This window comes from Triticum aestivum, chromosome 2A (genome assembly GCF_018294505.1).
Source record: "Triticum aestivum cultivar Chinese Spring chromosome 2A, IWGSC CS RefSeq v2.1, whole genome shotgun sequence".
NCBI lineage: Eukaryota > Viridiplantae > Streptophyta > Magnoliopsida > Poales > Poaceae > Triticum > Triticum aestivum.
The window spans coordinates 715,539,458-715,559,314 of record NC_057797.1 but is presented as its reverse complement, the minus strand read 5'-3'; positions in this window follow the sequence as shown (position 1 = coordinate 715,559,314).

The following is a 19,857-nucleotide window of genomic DNA, read 5'->3' as shown; positions in this document are numbered from 1 at the left end:
GTGACGGATTGACCCGGCACTTTGGCCAGAGGCCACACTCCAAAACAATCTTGAGTCTCTGATGACTCGACTTAACGGAATCCCTGACCGAGTGCAGGAGTGGAAGAAGTCTTCTGCTCGGTGTGGCGCTGATGTGGCTCTGTCTTTGGTTCGTGTCCACTGCAAGGAGGTGCGACAAGATAAGCTGGCCGCAATCAAGGTCGCCAACACCCAAAAGCACGACTTCCGAACTTTTATGGAGACTTTCATTGCTGCCTCCACTCGGATTGCCGATGGCGTCGACCTGGACGAGTTCGTCGAGCCTGCCAGCCCTCCTCCTGCGGAGTGAACAAACTTTTATGCCCCACCTTAAATTTGCCTTGGAATGCCGAGTGGTTTTTGTAACCGTTAAATTCTTTCGGGCTGAATGCCTGAGCACTTTGACCTGTGGTCCAGACCCTTTAGGATTTATCTGAACTCGGTTTATCGTTGAATATTTTTCTGAATCCCCCGTTGAGTGGAAATAGTTCTTCTTTCGAGACAACTTTTTTGTACTTGTGGCGCGGCTTCGAATGGGAAGGTAGCAGTCGACCTGCACCTTGTTACTACAGAGCAGGATGGAGTGCATGTTGTATTTGTGGCGAAGCTCTCGAAGGAGGAGGTGGCCGTCGATCTGCAGCTTGTTACTGTAGAGCGGGATGTGTTTCGTACTTAGGCGAGTACCTGACCGCAACTAAGTCTTCAAACGAGAAAACTTTGGCAAGTACCGGACTGCAGCTAAGCCCCCGAGTGGGAGGACTGATCTCCACTCGGTAGGATTTTTCAAACTTAGGCGAGTGCCTGACTGCAGCTAAGTCCTCAAGCGAGAGAACTTAGGCGAGTACTGGACTGCAGCTAAGCCTCCGAGTGGGAGGGCTGCTCTCCACTCAGTAGGATTTTTTGTTTTTGAAACTTAGGCGAGTGCATGACTGCAGCTGAGTCCTCAAGAGAGAACTTAGGCGAGTACTGGACTGCAGCTAAGCCCCCGAGTGGGAGGGATGCTCTCCACTCGGTAGGATTTTTTCAAACTTAGGCGAGTTCCTGACTGCAGCTAAGTCCTCAAGAGAGAGAACTTAGGCGAGTACTGGACTGCAGCTAAGCCCCCGAGTGGGAGGGCTGCTCTCCACTTGGTAGGATTTTTTCAAACTTAGGCGAGTGCCTGACTGCAGCTAAGTCCTCAAGCGAGAGAACTTAGGCGAGTACTGGACTGCAGCTAAGCCCCCGAGTGGGAGGGCTGCTCTCCACTCGGTAGGATTTTTTCAAACTTAGGCGAGTGCCTGAATGCAGCTAAGTCCTCAAGTGAGAGAACTTAGGCGAGTACTGGACTGCAGCTAAGCCCCCGAGTGGGAGGGCTGCTCTCCACTCGGTAGGATTTTTTCAAACTTAGGCGAGTGCCTGACTGCAGCTAAGTCCTCAAGCGAGAGAACTTAGGCGAGTACTGGACTGCAGCTACGCCCCCGAGTGGGAGGGCTGCTCTCCACTCGGTAGGATTTTTTCAAACTTAGGCGAGTGCCTGACTGCAGCTAAGTCCTCAAGCGAGAGAACTTAGGCGAGTACTGGACTGCAGCTAAGCCCCCGAGTGGGAGGGCTTCTCACCACTCGGTAGGATTTTTTTCAAACTTAGGCGAAACAGATCCGCAGCTAAGACTCCAAGTGGGAGGCTGGCTCGCCACTCGGTAGGAAATCAGTTTTATAAACTTAGGCGAAGCGGACTCGCAGCTAAGCCACCCACTGGGGGATTTCTTACGTAAACAAAAACAATAATAATCACTGGGAAAATTATAATGCTCTTGTCTTTGATAAATAAACTACAGGAGTTTTTTCTTATTACATCTTATCTGAATGATAACTCAAGTATAAAGGGGGGAGTAGCTCTGCATTCCAGGCTCGTGGCTCATCAATCTCGCGATCGACATTGTAGAGGTGGTATGCTCCATTGTGGAGGACTCTGGTGACTATGAAGGGGCCTTCCCAAGTAGGAGCGAGCTTGCGTGGTTTCTGCTGATCCACTCGGAGGACTAAGTCTCCTTCTTGGAAGGCTCGACTCTTCACGTTTCTGGCATGGAATCAATGCAAGTCTTGCTGATAGATGGTTGATCGAATCAAGGCCATTTCTCTTTCTTCTTCTAGGAGGTCGACTGCATCCTGCCGGGCTTGTTCTGCTTCATCTTCAGAGTAGAGCTCGACTCGGGGAGCGTTGTGAAGCAGGTCACTCGGTAAGACTGCCTCGGCTCCGTAGACCAGAAAGAATGGGGTTCTTCCGGTCGATCGATTCGGGGTTGTTCTTAATCCCCAAAGGACTGATGGAAGCTCGTTGACCCATGCACATGCTGCATGCTTGAGATCGCGCATCAATCAGGGTTTCAGTCCTTTGAGAATCAGGCCGTTCGCCCTTTCTGCTTGCCCATTCGACTCGGGGTGAGCGACCGAAGCATAGTCGACTCGAGTGCCCTGAGAGGTGCAAAAGGCCCTGAATTTGTCGGAATCGAAGTTTGCCCCATTGTCGGTGATGATGCTGTGTGGAACTCCATATCTGAATATCAACTCTATGATGAAACTGATAGCGGTGCAAGCATCAAGATTCTTGATAGGCTTGGCTTCAATCCATTTGGTGAACTTGTCGACTGCTACTAGCACATGAGTGAAGCCGCTCCTGCCTGTTCTCAGTGATCCAACCATGTCCAGCCCCCAAACAGCGAAGGGCCAGACGAGTGGAATGGTTTTCAGGGCTGATGCGGGCTTGTGCGGCATATTGGAGTAATACTGACATCCTTCACATTTGTCGACTATCTCTTTTGCCATCTCATTGGCTCTTGGCCAGTAGAACCCCGCTCGGTATGCTTTAGCCACAATGGTCCGAGAGGACGCATGATGACCACAGGTTCCCGAGTGGATATCGTTAAGGATCATCTGACCTTCTTCTGGTGTAATACACTTCTGGCCGACCCCAGTCGCGCTTTCTCTATATAACTGTCCCTTTATGACTGTAAAGGCCTTGGATCCACGGACGATCTGTCGAGCCTCTTCTTCGTCTTCTGGGAGTTCTTTCCTTAGGCTGTACACGATGTACGGTTCTGTCCAGACGGGAGTGATAACCAAGACTTCCATGATCAGGTCGACCACAGCTGGAACTTCAACTTCAGTCGGATCCGTGGCGCTTTTTGGCTGCGGGGCCTCTTCAGTGAAGGGATCCTCCTGGACTGATGGTGTGTGGATGTGTTCCTAAAACACATTGCTAGGAATGGCTTCTCTTTTGGAACCTATTTTTGCCAGATCATCAGCTGCTTGATTTTTCAGTCGAGGTATGTGATGAAGCTCTAACCCCTCGAATTTCTTCTCCAGCTTTCTCACTGCATTGCAATAACCAGTCATGGCTGGACTTCTGATGTCCCATTCCTTCATCACTTGATTAACCACCAAATCTGAGTCACCATAGACCATGAGGCGACGGACGCCGAGTGAAATGGCCATGCGCAACCCATATAAAAGTGCTTCGTATTCTGCCTCGTTGTTAGAGGAATCAAAGTGAATTTGAAGAACATATCTGAGTTTATCTCCTCTGGGGGAGACCAACACCACTCCGGTGCCGGAACCATTTAGCATCTTGGAACCATCGAAGAACATGGTCCAATGCTCCGAGTGAACCTCAGTCGGCAGTTGCTGTTCAATCCACTCGGCGACGAAATCCGCGATTGCCTGGGACTTGATAGCTTTCTTTGCCTCAAACTTGATATCTAGAGGAAGGAGTTCAATCGCCCATTTTGCCACTCGACCAGTTGCGTCCCTGTTATGCAAGATCTTTGACAACGGAGTGTCGCTGACGACTGTAATGGAATGATCAGAGAAGTAGTGGGCAACTTTCTTTGTGGTCATATAAATCCCATATACGAGCTTCTGATAATGAGGATATCTTTGCTTCGATGGGGTCAAGACTTCAGAAATATAATACACTGGGCGCTGAACTTTGAAGGTTTTCCCTTCTTCTTCCTGCTCGACCGTAAGTACCGTACCGACGACTTGTCATGTGGCTGCAATGTAAAGCAGCAAAGGCTCCTTGCTGATTGGGGCAGCAAGCACCGGCTGGGTGGAGAGCAGAGCTTTGAGCTCTGCGAACGCTGCGTCCGCTTCAGGAGTCCACTCGAACTTGTCAGCCTTCTTCATCAATCGGTAAAGAGGCAATGCCTTTTCACTGAGACAAGATATGAATCGACTTAGGGCGGCCAAGAAACCAGTAAGCTTCTGAACATTGTGCACTCGCACAGGACTTTTCATTCGGAGTATAGTACCGACTTTTTCTGGATTGGCGTCGATTCCCCGTTCGGAAACGAGAAAACCGAGTAACTTTCTGCCAGGAACCCCGAATGTGCATTTTGATGGATTAAGCTTGATATCAAACCTTCTGAGGTTGGCAAAGGTTTCAGCAAGGTCAGTCAGCAGGTCGGAACCCTTCCGTGACTTGACCACAATATCATCCATGTACGCCTCCACATTCTGACTGATTTGGTGAGCAAACACTTCTGAATCATCCTCATGAATGTGGCTCCGGCATTCTTGAGGCCGAATGGCATGGTAACATAACAGAAGCACCCGAATGGAGTGATGAAAGCTGTTTTGATCTCGTCAGGTCCATACAGACGGATCTGATGGTACCCGGAATAGGCGTCTAAAAAAGACAGTTGCTCACATCCCGCAGTCGAGTCAACTATCTGGTCGATGCGGGGGAGAGGAAAATGATCTTTTGGGCAGACCCGATTGATATGTTTAAAGTCAATGCACATGCGAAGTGACTTGTCCTTCTTGGGGACCATGACAACATTGGCTAGCCACTCGGAGTGGTAGATTTCTCGGATGAACTCCGCCACTAAGAGCCGAGCCACCTCTTCTCCAATGGCCTTTCTCTTCTGGACGGCGGACCGTCGGAGATGTTCCTTGACATGTTTTACTTTTGAGTCGACTCTTAGGCGGTGCTCAGCCAGCTCCCTGGGAACACCCGGCATGTCAGAGGGCTTCCATGCGAAAATGTCCCAGTTCTCACGGAGGAACTGGATGAGCGCTTCTTCCTATTTGGAGTCGAGTGTTGTCGAGATATGAGTTGGAGCAGCGCTGGGGTCGGTCGGGTGGATGTGAGCTGTCTTCGTATCGCCAGTCGACTGAAAAGCTGACTCTGTAGCGGGCTTCTTGGCTCGCAACAAATCACTCGGGTCTGCAGTCTTCTGGTATTCCTGCAACTCCACCACTGCCATCTGAGCATCGCGATCTTCGAACCTTTCTGAAAACATTCTTCCACTTTCTTCCGATTGCCCGTAATAGCGATCACACCTTTGGGGCTAGGCATCTTCAATTTGAGGTACACGTAACATGGTCGGGCCATGAAGCGTGCATAAGCCGGCCTCCCCAAAATAGCGTGGTAGGCACTTTGGAAGTCTACAACTTCGAATGTCAACTTTTCTTTGCGGTAATTTTTGGAATCACCGAAAACCACATCAAGAGCAATCTGGCCCAGTGATTTAGCCTTCTTCCCAGGAATGACTCCATGGAAACTCATGTTGCTGGCACTGAGTCTGGACATCGAAATGCCCATCCCTTTCAACGTCTCAGCATACAATATGTTCAAACCACTGCCACCATCCATCGGGACTTTGGTCAGTTGAGTGCCTTCAACAATTGGGTCGACGATCAAAGCTTGCCTCCCAGGGGTGGCGATGTGCGTTGGTGGTCGGACTGGTCGAATGTTATGGCAGTCTGAGACCATTTTAGGTAACTAGGTGTCGCCGGAGCGACCATATTCACCTCTCGGTTAATAACTTTTAGTCGACTTTTGCTTTCAACATCGGCAAAAATCATCAGAGTGGAATTGACCTGAGGGTATCCGTCATCACTATCTTCTTTGTCCTCGACCTTGTCCGACTCCTTTTCCTTACCTTTGGGCTGCTTGCCCTGGAACTGCTGGATCAAGAGTCGACACTGTCGAGTGGTATGTTTCGGGTAAATGAAATTACCCTCTTCATCTTTCTTTGTGTGGACGAAACATGGTAAGTCCAACACATCATTTCCGTCCTGGTATTTAACCTTTTTAGGGTTCCAAGGTCCTTTAGGTTTGCCTTTAAACTTTCCTTGGGTTAAAGCCAAGGCTTCTCCGGGAGCCGCTGGCTCGGCTTTCCGCTTCTGTTTCCGATTGGACTTTCCTCCGGTTTCTTGGGCGACTGACTTGAGCTTGCCACTCCTGAGTCGATCCTCATGTTCACCATTAGCGTACTTGGTGGCAATCTCCATCATCCAATTCAGGGACATATCTCCAGTTCGACCGAATTTCAAATTCAGTTCTCTGTACTTGACACCTTCCTTGAAGGCACAAACTGCTTGGTGGTCAGGCACATTCCCCACCGAGTGATGTAACATGATCCACCTCTGTACGCAAGACCGCAGTTCCGTCAGCCCTGCCGGTCGCTTGCATGTGCCTTCAAATGTGGTGACGAACACTCGGGAGAGATCTTCCCAAGTGTAAATGCTGCTAGGCGCTAACTGGTTCAGCCACACTCTAGCCGAGCCCTCCAACATGAGAGGCAGGTGCTTCATGGCCACTTCATCATTGCTGCCGCCAATCTGGACGGCCACTCGGTAGTCCTCAAGCCAAGTATCGGGCTTGGACTCGCCAGTGAACTTACTGACTCCAGTCGCCAACCTGAAGTTGGGAGGAATCACAGCGGCCCTGATGGCTCTACTAAAGCACTCTAGCCCCGAAACATGTACTCTGCTGCTGGTAGGTGCATCTCTGTCGTGACCTTCTTGGTGAGCCCTGTTCCTGTCGACCAAACCTTGGACGAGAATGGATCTCGCATCAAAGCCTGGCCCTCTGGGGTTGACTCAAATCCTTCGCCCACCACTATGAGGGCGCCTGTCATCATGCTAGCGAGGCGCATACGACCCGCTCCTCAGGGGAGGCGTGGGCACTCGACGTTGACCATCATGATCGACTCAGTGATCATACTGCTCATGGTTCCCATACTGGTCACGCCGGTCTCCACATCCCTCACGCCTCGGGAGGCGATCTCGGGCTATGAGCCGACTGGACTGTGTCCACGGCAACGGATCTGCTGTGAATCCTGTTCCGCGACTGAGAAACAGCGGAATTCTGGACTCCTGCTGCCCGGAGTAACGCTCTGATCTGCAGCAAGCCTCTGCCAGCCTCTGACTGGGAAGGCTGAATCGACTCCGCTATATGGGCCGCAGTTGCTAAATTCTGAATCGGAGTTCGATATACCTGCGGGGGCGGGAAGAGCTGACGTCGACTAGATTCGGGAACCCGTTGTCACGCACGCTCGTCGAGTGCTCGCTGGAGGTTCTCCAGTCGAGTGTGCTCGGCCAAGTTTGCCAGGCGCGCGTCTTCCAAGGCGCGAGCCTCGGGGGTTTCTCCAACGATAGGAGTGTGCAGTGCATCCACGTTCCGGCGGCGAAGTTCTTCTCTCTGCAGCGACGTGAGAGGCTCGGGAAGATACTCCTCATGGGGACGCGACGAGTCGCCTCCACCCGCGCCTCCGTCGGTGCAGGGAAAACCGGGAGGACTGGGCGGTCCATCGACCATTAGAACCTCCGCCGCCGGATCGCCGCTGTCGCACTCGGATGCGGTCTCTGCGGAGCCAGTCGGCAGGTCGAACAGGCCGTAGAGGGATTCGTCGAGCTCGATCGCCATGACTTGCGGGGTGGCCGACTGACGTGCCACCGCGTGTCTCACCCACCACTGAAGTCTCGACCGACCGGAGCGCTTGCGCCGGCGGGAAATGGGGAGGGAGGACAACACAGGAGCCGACCGGTAGGGGGTCGACGATTGCCGCAGGAGAACATCGTGGATGCATGCGCTAAAGTGCATTGCCCCACGAACAGGGAGTGCGTCCACGTCGAGCGGAGCCTCCTGGAGCCAAGCAGAGTCGTCGACGATGAACGTGAGTGCACCGAGACGGATCTCGTGGCCCTCCACCAAAACTCCGCCGAAAACCATGATGATTCGGGTCGGAAAAGGTCGCAACTCCTCCAACAAACGCTAAAACACCTGCCCCACGGTGGGCGCCAACTGTCGTGGTTCCAAGTATGACAGTAGTGTAGGGGGGTAAGTATGGAGAGGCAAGATCTTAGCTATGGAGAAGTTGTAAGAACACAAGGTTTATGAGTTCAGGCCCTTCTCGGAGGAAGTAATAGCCCTACGTCTCGGAGCCCAGAGGTGGTCGACTGGATTATGAGAGTATGAATTACAGGGGTGCGAACCCTTTACACTGAGGAGGGGGGTGGCTTATATAGAGTCCGCCAGACCCCTCCGGCCCTCAGTTATGCAGGGTTTTATGTACATTAAGGTCGGGCGTTACTGGTAACGCCCCTAATAAAGTGCTATGATGACCATAAAAGCTACTTAATGACCGACCGTTAGCGTGCGGAGTGACTTTAGGTCTCCTGGCCGTCGGGTGGTTGGATCTTGGTCGAGTGGTTGCTTCTTGGTCAAGTTTCTTCGAGTCCGTCGAGTGAAACACCGCCAAGTCGATTGAAATGTGATTTCTTCTGGAGGTGTCCTTGGGTAGGTCAGTTTGGACAGGTCCATGGCCCTACCCTAGGTACATAGCTTGATCATGGAGCATTCAAAAATTATAGATACGTTGGAGACGTATCAAGCATCCCCAAGCTTAATTCCTGCTCGTCCTCGAGCAGGTAAATGATAAAAACAGAATTTTTGATGCGGAGTGCTACTTGGCATTATTTCAATGTAATTCTTCTTAATTGTGGTATGAATATTCAGATCCGAAAGATTCAAGACAAAAGTTCATATTGACATAAAAATGATAATACTTCAAATATACTAACTAAGCAATTTTGTCTTCTCAAAATAACATGGCCAAAGAAAGTTCATCCCTACAAAATCATATAGTTTAGTCATGTTTCATTTTCGTCACACAAGAATGCTCTCATCATGCACAACCCCGATGACAAGCCAAGCAATTGTTTCATACTTTAGTAATCTTAAACTCATAAACTTTCACGCAATACATGAGCGCGAGCCATGGATATAGCACTATGGGTGGAATAGAATATAATGAGGGGGGGGGGGGTTATGTGGAGAAAACAAAAAGGTGAAAGTCTCACATCAACGAGGCTAATCAATGGGCTATGAAGATGTCCACCGATTGATGTTAATGCAAGGAGTAGGGATTGCCATGCAACGGATGCACTAGAGCTATAAATGTATGAAAGCTCAACAAAAGAAACTAAGTGGGTGTGAATCCATCTTTCTTGCTCACGAAGACCTAGGGCGCTTGAGGAGGCCCATTGTTGGAATATACAAGCCAAGTTCTATAATGAAAAATTCCCACTAGTATATGAAAGTGACAAAACAAGAGACTCTCTATCATGAAGATCATGGTGCTACTTTGAAGCACAAGTGTGGCAAAGGATAGTAGCATTGTCCCTTCTCTCTTTTCTCTTAATTTTTTTGGGCCTTCTCTCTTTTTTTTGGCCTTTCTCTTTTTTTATTCCTCACTTGGGACAATGCTCTAATAATGATGATCATCACACTTCTATTTATTTACAACTCAATGATTACAACTTGATACTAGAACAAATATGAATCTATATGAATGCCTCCGGCGGTGTACCGGGATTGCGATGATGCATGAGTGACATGTATGAAAGAATTATGAATGGTGGCTTTGCCACAAATACTATGTCAACTACATGATCATGCTAAGCAATATGACAATGATGAATGTGTCATGATGAACGGAATGATGGAAAATTGCATGGCAATATATCTCAGAATGGCTATGGAAATGCCGTAATAGGTAGGTATGGTGGTTGTTTTGAGGAAGATATAAGGAGGTTTATGTGTGAAAGAGCGTATCATATCACGGGGTTTGGATGCACCAGCGAAGTTTGCACCAACTCTCAATGTGAGAAAGGGCAATGCACGGTACCGAAGAGGCTAGCAAGGATGGAAGGGTGAGAGTGCGTATAATCCATGGACTCAACATTAGTAATAAAGAACTCACATACTTATTGCAAAAATCTACAAGTCATCAAAAACCTCGGCACTACGCGCATGCTCCTAGGGGATAGATTGGTAGGAAAAGACCATCGCTCGTCCCCGACCGCCACTCATAAGGAAGACAATCAAATAACACCTCATGTTTCAAATTTGTTGCATAACGTTTACCATACGTGCATGCTACGGGACTTGCAAACTTCAACACAAGTATTTCTCAATTTCACAACTACTCCACTAGCATGACTTTGATATTATTACCTCCATATCTCAAAAAAATCATCAAGCATCAAACTTCTCTTAGTATTCAACACACTCATAAGAAAGTTTTATTATTAATCTTGTATACCTAGCATATTAGGATTTTAAGAAAATTACCATGCTATTTAAGACTCTCAAAATAATCTAAGTGAAGCATGAGAGTTCATCTATTTCTTCAAAATAAAACTACCACCATGCTCTAAAAGGTATAAGTGAAGCACTAGAGCAAATGACAAGCTACTCTGAGAGATATAAGTGAAGATCAATGAGTAGTCAAATAATAATGCAACTATGTGAAGACTCTCTAACATTTAATAATTTCAGATCTTGGTATTTTATTCAAACAGCAAGCAAAGCAAAATAAAATGACATTCTAAGAATGGCAAACATCATGTGAAGAAGCAAAAACTTAGGATCAACCGAAACTAACCGATAGTTGTTGAAGAAGAAAGGTGGGATGCCAACCGGCGCATCCCCAAGCTTAGGCGCTTGAGACTTCTTGAAATATTATCTTGGGGTGCCTTGGGCATCCCCAATATTGAGCTTTTGTGTCTCCTTAATTCCTCGCATATCACGGTCTCCCTAAATCTCAAAAGCTTCATCCACACAAAACTCAACAAGGACTCGTGAGATAAGTTAGTATAAACCATTGCAAAAACCTTATCATACTCTACTGTAGCAAATCACTAAAATTATTATTCAACATTTCATACTAAATGCCTCTGCATATTTAATAGTCCTATCCTCAAATAGAATCATTAAAGAAGCAAACATATGCAAACAATGCAAACATAACAGCAATCTGCCTAAACAGGATAGTGTGTAAAGAATGCTGCAACATCCATACTTCCATAACTCCAAAAATTATGAAAGACAACTCCCACTGTATTAAATTTATCAGAGCTTAATATGCAAAAGGTTTGAACATTTTATCACATTCTGACTTTTCTAGGGAATTATTGCAACAGCGGTGAACTTTCTGTTTTCAAACAGCAACATGTATGCTTGTAACATAGGCATAGTAAAGGCTATCAATGCCACTTTTATTGAAATAAAAGATGCAAAACATTTTTGTAAATAACAGAAATCAAATCCTAACAAAATAAATTGACGCTCCAAGCAAAACACACATCATGTGGCGAATAAAAATATAGCTCCAAGTAAAGTTACCGATGAACAAAGACGAAAGAGGGGATGCCTTCTGGGGCATCCCCAAGCTTAGGCTCTTGGCTATCCTTGAATATTACCTTGGTGTGGCTTGGGCATCCCCAAGCTTAGGCTCTTTCCACTCCTTATTCCATAATCCATCAAATCTTTACCCAAAACTTGAAAACTTCACAACACAAAACTTAACAGAAAACTCGTAAGCTCCGTTAGTATAAGAAAATAAATCACCACTTCAAGGTACTGTAATTAACTCATTCTTTATTTATATTGGTGTTATATCTAATGTATTCCAACTTCTCTATGGTTTATAAACTCTTTTACTAGCCATAGATTCATCAAAATAAGCAAACAACACAAGGAAAACAGAATCTGTCAAAAACAGAACAGTCTGTAGTAATCTGGATCAAACTTATACTTATGGAACTCATAAAATTATCAAATAAATTTCTGGACCTGAGATATTTATCTATTAATCATCTGCAAAAAGAATTAACTAAATATCACTCTCCAAATAAAAATGGCAGCAATTCTCGTGAGCGCTAAAGTTTCTGTTTTTTACAGCATGATCAACAAGACTTTCCCCAAGTCTTCTCAAAGGTTCTACTTGGCAAAAACACTAATTAAAAGCATAAAACCACATCTAAACAGAGTCTAGATGAATTATTTATTACTAAACAGGAGAAAAAAGCAAGGAACAAAAATAAAATTGGGTTGCCTCCCAACAAGCGCTATCGTTTAACGCCCCTAGCTAGGCATGATGATTTCAATGATGCTCACATAAAAGATTAGAATTGAAACATAAAGAGAGCATCATGAAGAATATGAATAGCACATTTAATTCAAACCCACTTCCTATTAATAGGGATTTTGTGAGAAAACAACTTGTGGGAACAATAATCAACTAGCATAGGAAGGCAAAACAAGCATAGCTTCAAGATTTTAAGCACATAGGGAGGAAACTTGATATTATTGCAACTCCTACAAGCTTATATTCCTCCCTCATAATAATTTTCAGTAGAATCATGAATGCATTAAACAATATAACTATCACATAAATCATTCTTTTCATGATCTACAAGCATAGAAATTTTATTACTCTCCACATAAGCAAAATTCTTCTCATTAGGAATAGTGGGAGCAAACTCAACAAAGTAACTATCATGGGATTGAAAATTGAAATCAAGATGACAAGTTTCATTGTTATCATTATTCTTTAAAGCATACATGTCATCACAATAATCATCATAGATAGGAGGCATGCTTTCATCATAATAAATTTGCTCATCAAAACTTGGGGGATAAAAAAATACCATCTTCATCAAACATAGCTTCCCCAAGCTTGTGGCTTTGCATATCATTAGCATCATGGATATTCAAGGAATTCATACTAACAACATTGCAATCATGCTCATCATTCAAATATTTAGTGCCAAACATTTTATAGATTTCTTCTTCTAGCATTTGAGCACAATTATCCTTTCCATCATACTCACGAAAGATATTAAAAAGGTGAAGCGTATGAGACAAACTCAATTCCATTTTTTATAGTTTTATTTTATAACCTAACTAGCGATAAAACAAGAAACTAAAAGACTCGATTACAAGATCTAAAGATATACCTTCAAGCGCTAACCTCCCCGGCAACGGCGCCAGAAAAGAGCTTGATGTCTACTACACAACCTTCTTCTTGTATATGTTGTTGGGCCTCCAAGTGCAGGGGTTTGTAGGACAGTAGAAAATTTCCCTCAAGTGGATGACCTAAGGTTTATCAATCCGTAGGAGGCGTAGGATGAAGATGGTCTCTCTCAAGCAACCTTGCAACCAAATAACAAAGAGTCTCTTGTGTCCCCAACACACCCAATACAATGGTAAAATGTATAGGTGCACTAGTTCGGCGAAGAGATGGTGATACATGTGGTATATGGATAGTAGATAATGGTTTTTGTAATCTGAAAAATATAAAAACAGCAAGGTAACTAATGATAAAAGTGAGCGTAAACGGTATTGCAATGATAGTAAACAAGGCCTAGGGTTCATACTTTCACTAGTGCAAGTTCTCTCAACAATAATAACATAATTGGATCACATAACTATCTCTCAACTTGCAGCAAAGAGTCACTCCAAAGTCACTAATAGCGGAGAACGAACGAAGAGATTATGGTAGGGTACGAAACCACCTCAAAGTTATTCTTTCCAATCAATCCGTTGGGCTATTCCTATAGGTGTCACAAACAACCCTAGAGTTCGTACTAGAATAACACCTTAAGACACAAATCAACCAAAACCCTAATGTCACCTAGATACTCCAATGTCACCTCAAGTATCCGTGGGTATGATTATACGATATGCATCACACAATCTCAGATTCATCTATTCAGCCAACACATAGAACCTCAAAGAGTGCCCCAAAGTTCCTACCGGAGAATCACGACGAAAATGTGTGCCAACCCCTATGCATAGGTTCATGGGCGGAACCCGCAAGTTGATCACCAAAACATACATCAAGTGAATCACGTGGTATCCCATTGTCACCACAGATACGCACGACAAGACATACATCAAGTGTTCTCAAATCTTTAAAGACTCAATCCGATAAGATAACTTCAAAGGGGAAACTCAATCCATTACAAGAGAGTAGAGGGGGGAAGAAACATCATAGGATCAAAATATAATAGCAAAGCTTGCGATACATCAAGATCGTATCACCTCAAGAACACGAGAGAGAGAGCTCAAACACATAGCTACTGGTACATACCCTCAGCCCCGAGGGAGAACTACTCCCTCCTTGTCATGGAGAGCACCGTGATGATGAAGATGGCCACCGGAGAGGGATTCCCCCTCCGGCAGGGTGCCGGAATGGATCTAGATTGGTTTTCGGTGGCTACAGAGGCTTCTGGCGACGGAACTCCCGATCTATTGTCTGTTCTGGAAGTTTTAGGATACGTAGGTATATATGGGTGCAGGAAGTACGTCGGTGGAGCTTCGGGGGCCCCATGAGGCATGGGCGCGCCCTAGGGGGGGGGCCCCACCCTCGTGAGCACCTCCCTTGGCTCCTGACGTGGGGTCCAAGTCCATCCGGTAGCTTTCCTTCCAAAAATAACTTCTCTAGTTGATTTCGTTCCTTTCGACTCCGTTTGATATTCCTTTTCTTCGAAACACTGGAATAGGCAAAAAACTGCAATTCTGGGCTGGGCCTCTGGTTAATAGGTTAGTCCCAAAAATAATATAGAAGTGGATAATAAAGCCCAATATTGCCCAAAACAGTAGATAACATAGCATGGAGCAATCAAAAATTATATATACGTTGGAGACGTATCATAACAGCAGGTGTGGGTGAGTAGAGGGATGGCTAGGCCATCGATGGGAGTACGGTGGGGCGGTGAGGCCTGCGCGGCAGCAGAGCCGGCCGCGGGGAGGAGGGAGTAGACAGTCCCGCCGGCGCTTGTTTGGGCAGCTGGAGTAGGAAGAGCAGAGATTGAAGAAGCACGACGGCCGTTGGATGGACATCCAACAGTATACAAGCCATCTGTGGAAAGCCTCAAATCTGTGGAAAACAGCATACAACCCATCTTCCACTATTTCAAATAATTTATAGCCCATTTGCTAATTCTTATGGGTTTTTTGGAGCCCATATTCTTTTTATTAGAATTACAGCCCATATTATGGCCACGGTTAAAAAATTATACGAAATTTTGCATATGTTGGTGCGGTCTGAACTATTTTTAATCCCAAAATTTCGAGTCACATTCAGGCTGATTCAAAAAATAAATATATATCAATATAAAATCCAATAAATTGTCCAAGCATAAAAATCAATGCAATTTAAAATTTCAAAATGAAAAAAAGATATTTGAAACTAATTGCCGGTTTGATGTGTTTTAAAAATGTACAACCCATTTCTCATTACTGATAGGCCATTTTCTCGGCCAGCCGAATGAAGCTCTCCTCGTTTTGAAAGATTTGTAGCCCAACAGGCCTCATAAAGTGACTTACTTGACAAATCACAAAAAACTGGGCTAGCCATTTTCAGAAAGAAAAAAATAACTACTAGGATGGTCTATGGTAAACATAAAAGAAAAGGCTGTCTAGACAGGCCAGAGTGTCCCGCACAGCCCAATTGACACCCTGCTTCCATCTCAAAAAAATTTAGATAAATGCCACTCCAATTATGGCGATTCATAAAAATGCCACTGCAATTTCCAAACTTTGGAAAATGCCACTGCAATTTTTGCAAACTTTGAAAAATGCCACTGTAGTTTGCAAACTTTGAAAAACGCCACTCCAGACTTCAAAAAATGCCACTAGAAATGGCACGAAATGGCAATTTTTCAAAGTTTGGAAATTGCAGTGGCATTTCTCAGATACACCATATTTGGAGTGGCATTTATCAAATTAACCCAAAATAAAAATAACTGGGCGAGCTGCTGGGTCCCTGGTGTCAGCCGCTCGTTGTGCAATTCTCTCGTTTATTGACTATGTTGACAATAGCATGGGACCCAGATGTCAGAAATCCACTAGGAAGAGCCATTTTTTATTGGCTTGAAATAAGGAGGCACTTGCTTGCATACTGCCATGACCTTGGCAGGTCCCTGTTGTCATCCTCTCCACGTACAATCATCTCCTGATTGTGTACGCGTCAACTTGCTAGGCCCACAAGTCAGCCTCTGAACCCATGGAGGACAAATACAACCCATTTAAAAAAAGAACAACCCATTCCATACGTTCAAACAGAAAGTTCAACATCAGAGCAAAGTAACAGGTCTGATCCACATAGAGTACTGAACTTCCACGTTGACAACCATCATAGCCAAGTTAACTATCTACTCCCACTAATACTCTAGTAGCGTACAAGTACTAACTTACTCTTAGCTAACTAGACGATGCCGGCCGCCATCTGTGGTACACGCTAAACGCCGACACCGGCACCGGCGTCATGCGCCTCACCTCAGACTTGCAAGAGGTGCTATAGGGCGCGTTGCTCGTGCGTGTTGGCCCTTTCCATGCCGGCGTGGTCCACCGAAGTTTCGGCTTCCAAGCGGGAAACCCACTTGACGAGCTGGTAGTAAAAATCGGCGTCGCGAACGTGTGCATGCCCGACAGCCTCCAGGGCTATTTGCCGGGCGCCGACCTCCACGTATTCGGCCCAGTTGCGGGCGCTCTACTCGCGACTCAGAGCGTCGGTGCGCTGCTGCTCCATGTCCCGCTGGCGGCGCAAATCGGCGATACGTTGCTCCTCCACCAGGCGGTCGCGCTCCAAAAACTCCTGCTCCTCCGCCATGCGGTCGCGCTCCAACAACTCCTCGATCTCCGCATTGCCATCTAAAGACAGATAGAATGCCTCCTCCCTCCGTCAGCCTTCCGGTGAAAACCCAAACACTAGTTCCGGCGGTGACCGCCTCCGGCGTCGTCTACCGCGGACGGGTGGGGGCATGGCGGACATGGCGAGCGACGTCGGGCCGGTGGGGGCTTATGAGGATATGGCGAGTTGGGTCACGGTGGCACCGGAGAAGGCCGGGAAGCAGTACTTATAGGCGGAAGGTAGCGCGATGGTCATCGGAATTCAATGCATAATGGCTTAGCGCGCCAGCTTGCCGTGGAAAACTAGAGAAACTGAAATTATGATTGTGCCGTCCCATCCCGTCTGGGTCGCACGCCGGCATGGCGGTCAAACGAGTGCACTCGAATCATCTCCTTCCTTGTCAATAATGATTTCACGGATTTAAAAAGCCCGCAACAATTAAAGTGTATCTTTTTCACATCAATTAGCTGCCTTAATTACGACCGGCTGCATGCAGGCACCCAGAATTGCTCGCAGGCAGTACGCGAAGCAGCATGCAATGAATCACAGCCGAGGGCGCGCATGCAGCCACTTAAATTGCTGGAATTAATTAGGCTTAAACTGCTGCATGCCGTTAATTATTGCCATGCCTTGGTCTTGCTGCTTTGCTCACGGAATTAATTAGGCTTAAACTTCTTCAGAGGTAGGCATTTTTGTCCGTGTAGTATCGACAGTGTAGCTTGTCATTTTCTTCAGAGGTAGGCATTTTTATTCAAAAAACTGCCACTTCGCATCTTGCGTCGCAAATAAAACTGCCAGGAGCGCATTTGTAGGCTAGCTAGTGATCGACCAGTAACTTGTAAACACCGAGTGAACAGAAATAAGTAACTGTTAATGCATCTCAATGATTCACAGATCATATACAAATATGCAGCTCCAAAAGCAAAGATCAACCACTTCGGATCTTGCGTCGCAACTAAAACTAACTAGTACGATTCCCATACATATGATCAACATGTTAATGCATCTCAATGATTCATAGATCATATACAAAATGTAGCTCCAAAAGCAAAGATCTAGGAAAAACATTTGTTCTTCCTACTAACATGGATGCTTCTCTTGTCCAACATTCAGTACAGACTGAAAGACAATTTTGTTTGTGAAGTCTACAATTCCTCTTGCAAACATAAGTGGTTTCACCAACAGTTGGAACCATGAGAATGAACCACACATGATGGAGGAACATCCACTTCAATATGATTTGGTCTTCTCTCGATCACACCGCGAGACTATTTTCGGAATACAAACTTTAACTTAGGTAAAATGATGCCCATTGTATAATCAGACCAAAGCAATGAAGCACCTAGTGTTGGCCAATAAATAGTACATTACTACTTTTCTGCAGTCCATGAAGTGACTATCCAATCTTTCTGTGTCTATTTTCAAATGGCACTGCATGCAGTGACTATACTATTCTCTTGTGTAGTTCAACCAAAATTGTGGACACTTTGTTTGTTTGCCAAATAGCAATGGGCAGACATCTCTGTCTGCACGAATATCAAGCAGCTAGTAAACATATACCACACCTTGTATTTTCAGTTTAAACATGTCTCTTCCGCTTAGCATCTGTCATGTTCTTCACTGGACAATCTGATACAGCTATGTTTTGCCCTGGACAATTTCATACTGAATTGATTTGCTGGTTCAGAGTAGAAATATAGCGCCTATTCTTCATTAGACCAAGGATATCCATGTACGGAGTGATGGAAGAGGTGAAATCGATACAACCGAAATTGAGCATCCAATCATTGAATCATGTCCTGCACCTCCAATGTAGGTCCACCCTGCCAATAAATTCACATGCAAACCACTAGTATTACTATCTAATGACAGTATAAGAAGAGTAGGAAGATAGTAGAAAACCATGTACCTTCGTAATGAACAGCTCATAGTGCCACCAATTGGATATAAAGGTTTGGAAAAAACATGCTCCTAATGTTGAACCAGTTGGACTTTTTGTGCAGTTCCACTAAAATCGAGCATCCCTGTTTGCATAGATATTGAAAGTGTGATTACTCTAAAAGTGGCACTAGTTGAAGCATAGACTCACAAATATAAGCATTCCAATTTCTTAATGGGAAAAGGTAGCAAGACTGTTTCTAACCACCTGTTTGAAGGAATAAATAAAGCAACAACAGCTGATATCAGGAAGGCATACATAGTTTTTTCTGAAAAACTGAGCCATTCCTGACCTTTCCTCTTCTTTTAAGCAAATTTTGTGCAGTTCTACTAAAATAAAATGCCATCACCGCCTTGACAATTCAGTGACACTGTACAAAAGGAAATGACTTAACATTACATCATGATGTGAGGTATGTAGTCGACAGGCATTAGAGACAAACATACATACCTCCTCCGATAACATAATGAACATTAATTTTAACAAAGGTGTGACTAGCTTTACCGGGATAATTTGAGTGAACTCTACACCCTTTGTTCCTTAATATAAGACGTTTTTGCGGTTCAATTTAAAGTACCCAAACGTCTAGTATTTAGAAAAACAGGTAGTAGTTTTCTTGAGCACATATCTGGGAAAGCTTGCCACACTTTATTTATGTCCATACGCTAATGCAACACCATTTGAATACTACAAATATACACTAATCCAGTAGCTAGTGCAACAGTAGAGTAGTTAGTTTATTACATGGTACAGTACAATGGTTTTACTGAACAGATTTCAATAAACTCTAGCACTGGAAGGTTTTTATAAGAATTAAAAATACAAAATGTAAAGGTAACAAGTTTCAGCATTGGTATACTAGCTGTGCATGAACATTAAACCAAATACAAAAGTCTGAAGGTAACTAGCATTATTAACTAATGACAGTATAAAAAATTTGCAAACCATGTACCTCTAAGGTAAATATCATTTCGAACTAGGGGGGACCTTAAAAATTGCTATCCCAATCTTGATAATCGATCAAACATAAAAACTTGATCGAACGAGAACAGCCGGAGGAGGAGGTGCCCACTCTTGACCTTTCCTCTTGTCTTCATAATTGGCTGTGCAGTTTATCCAAAATAAAATGACATCAACGCCTTGGCATTTTGG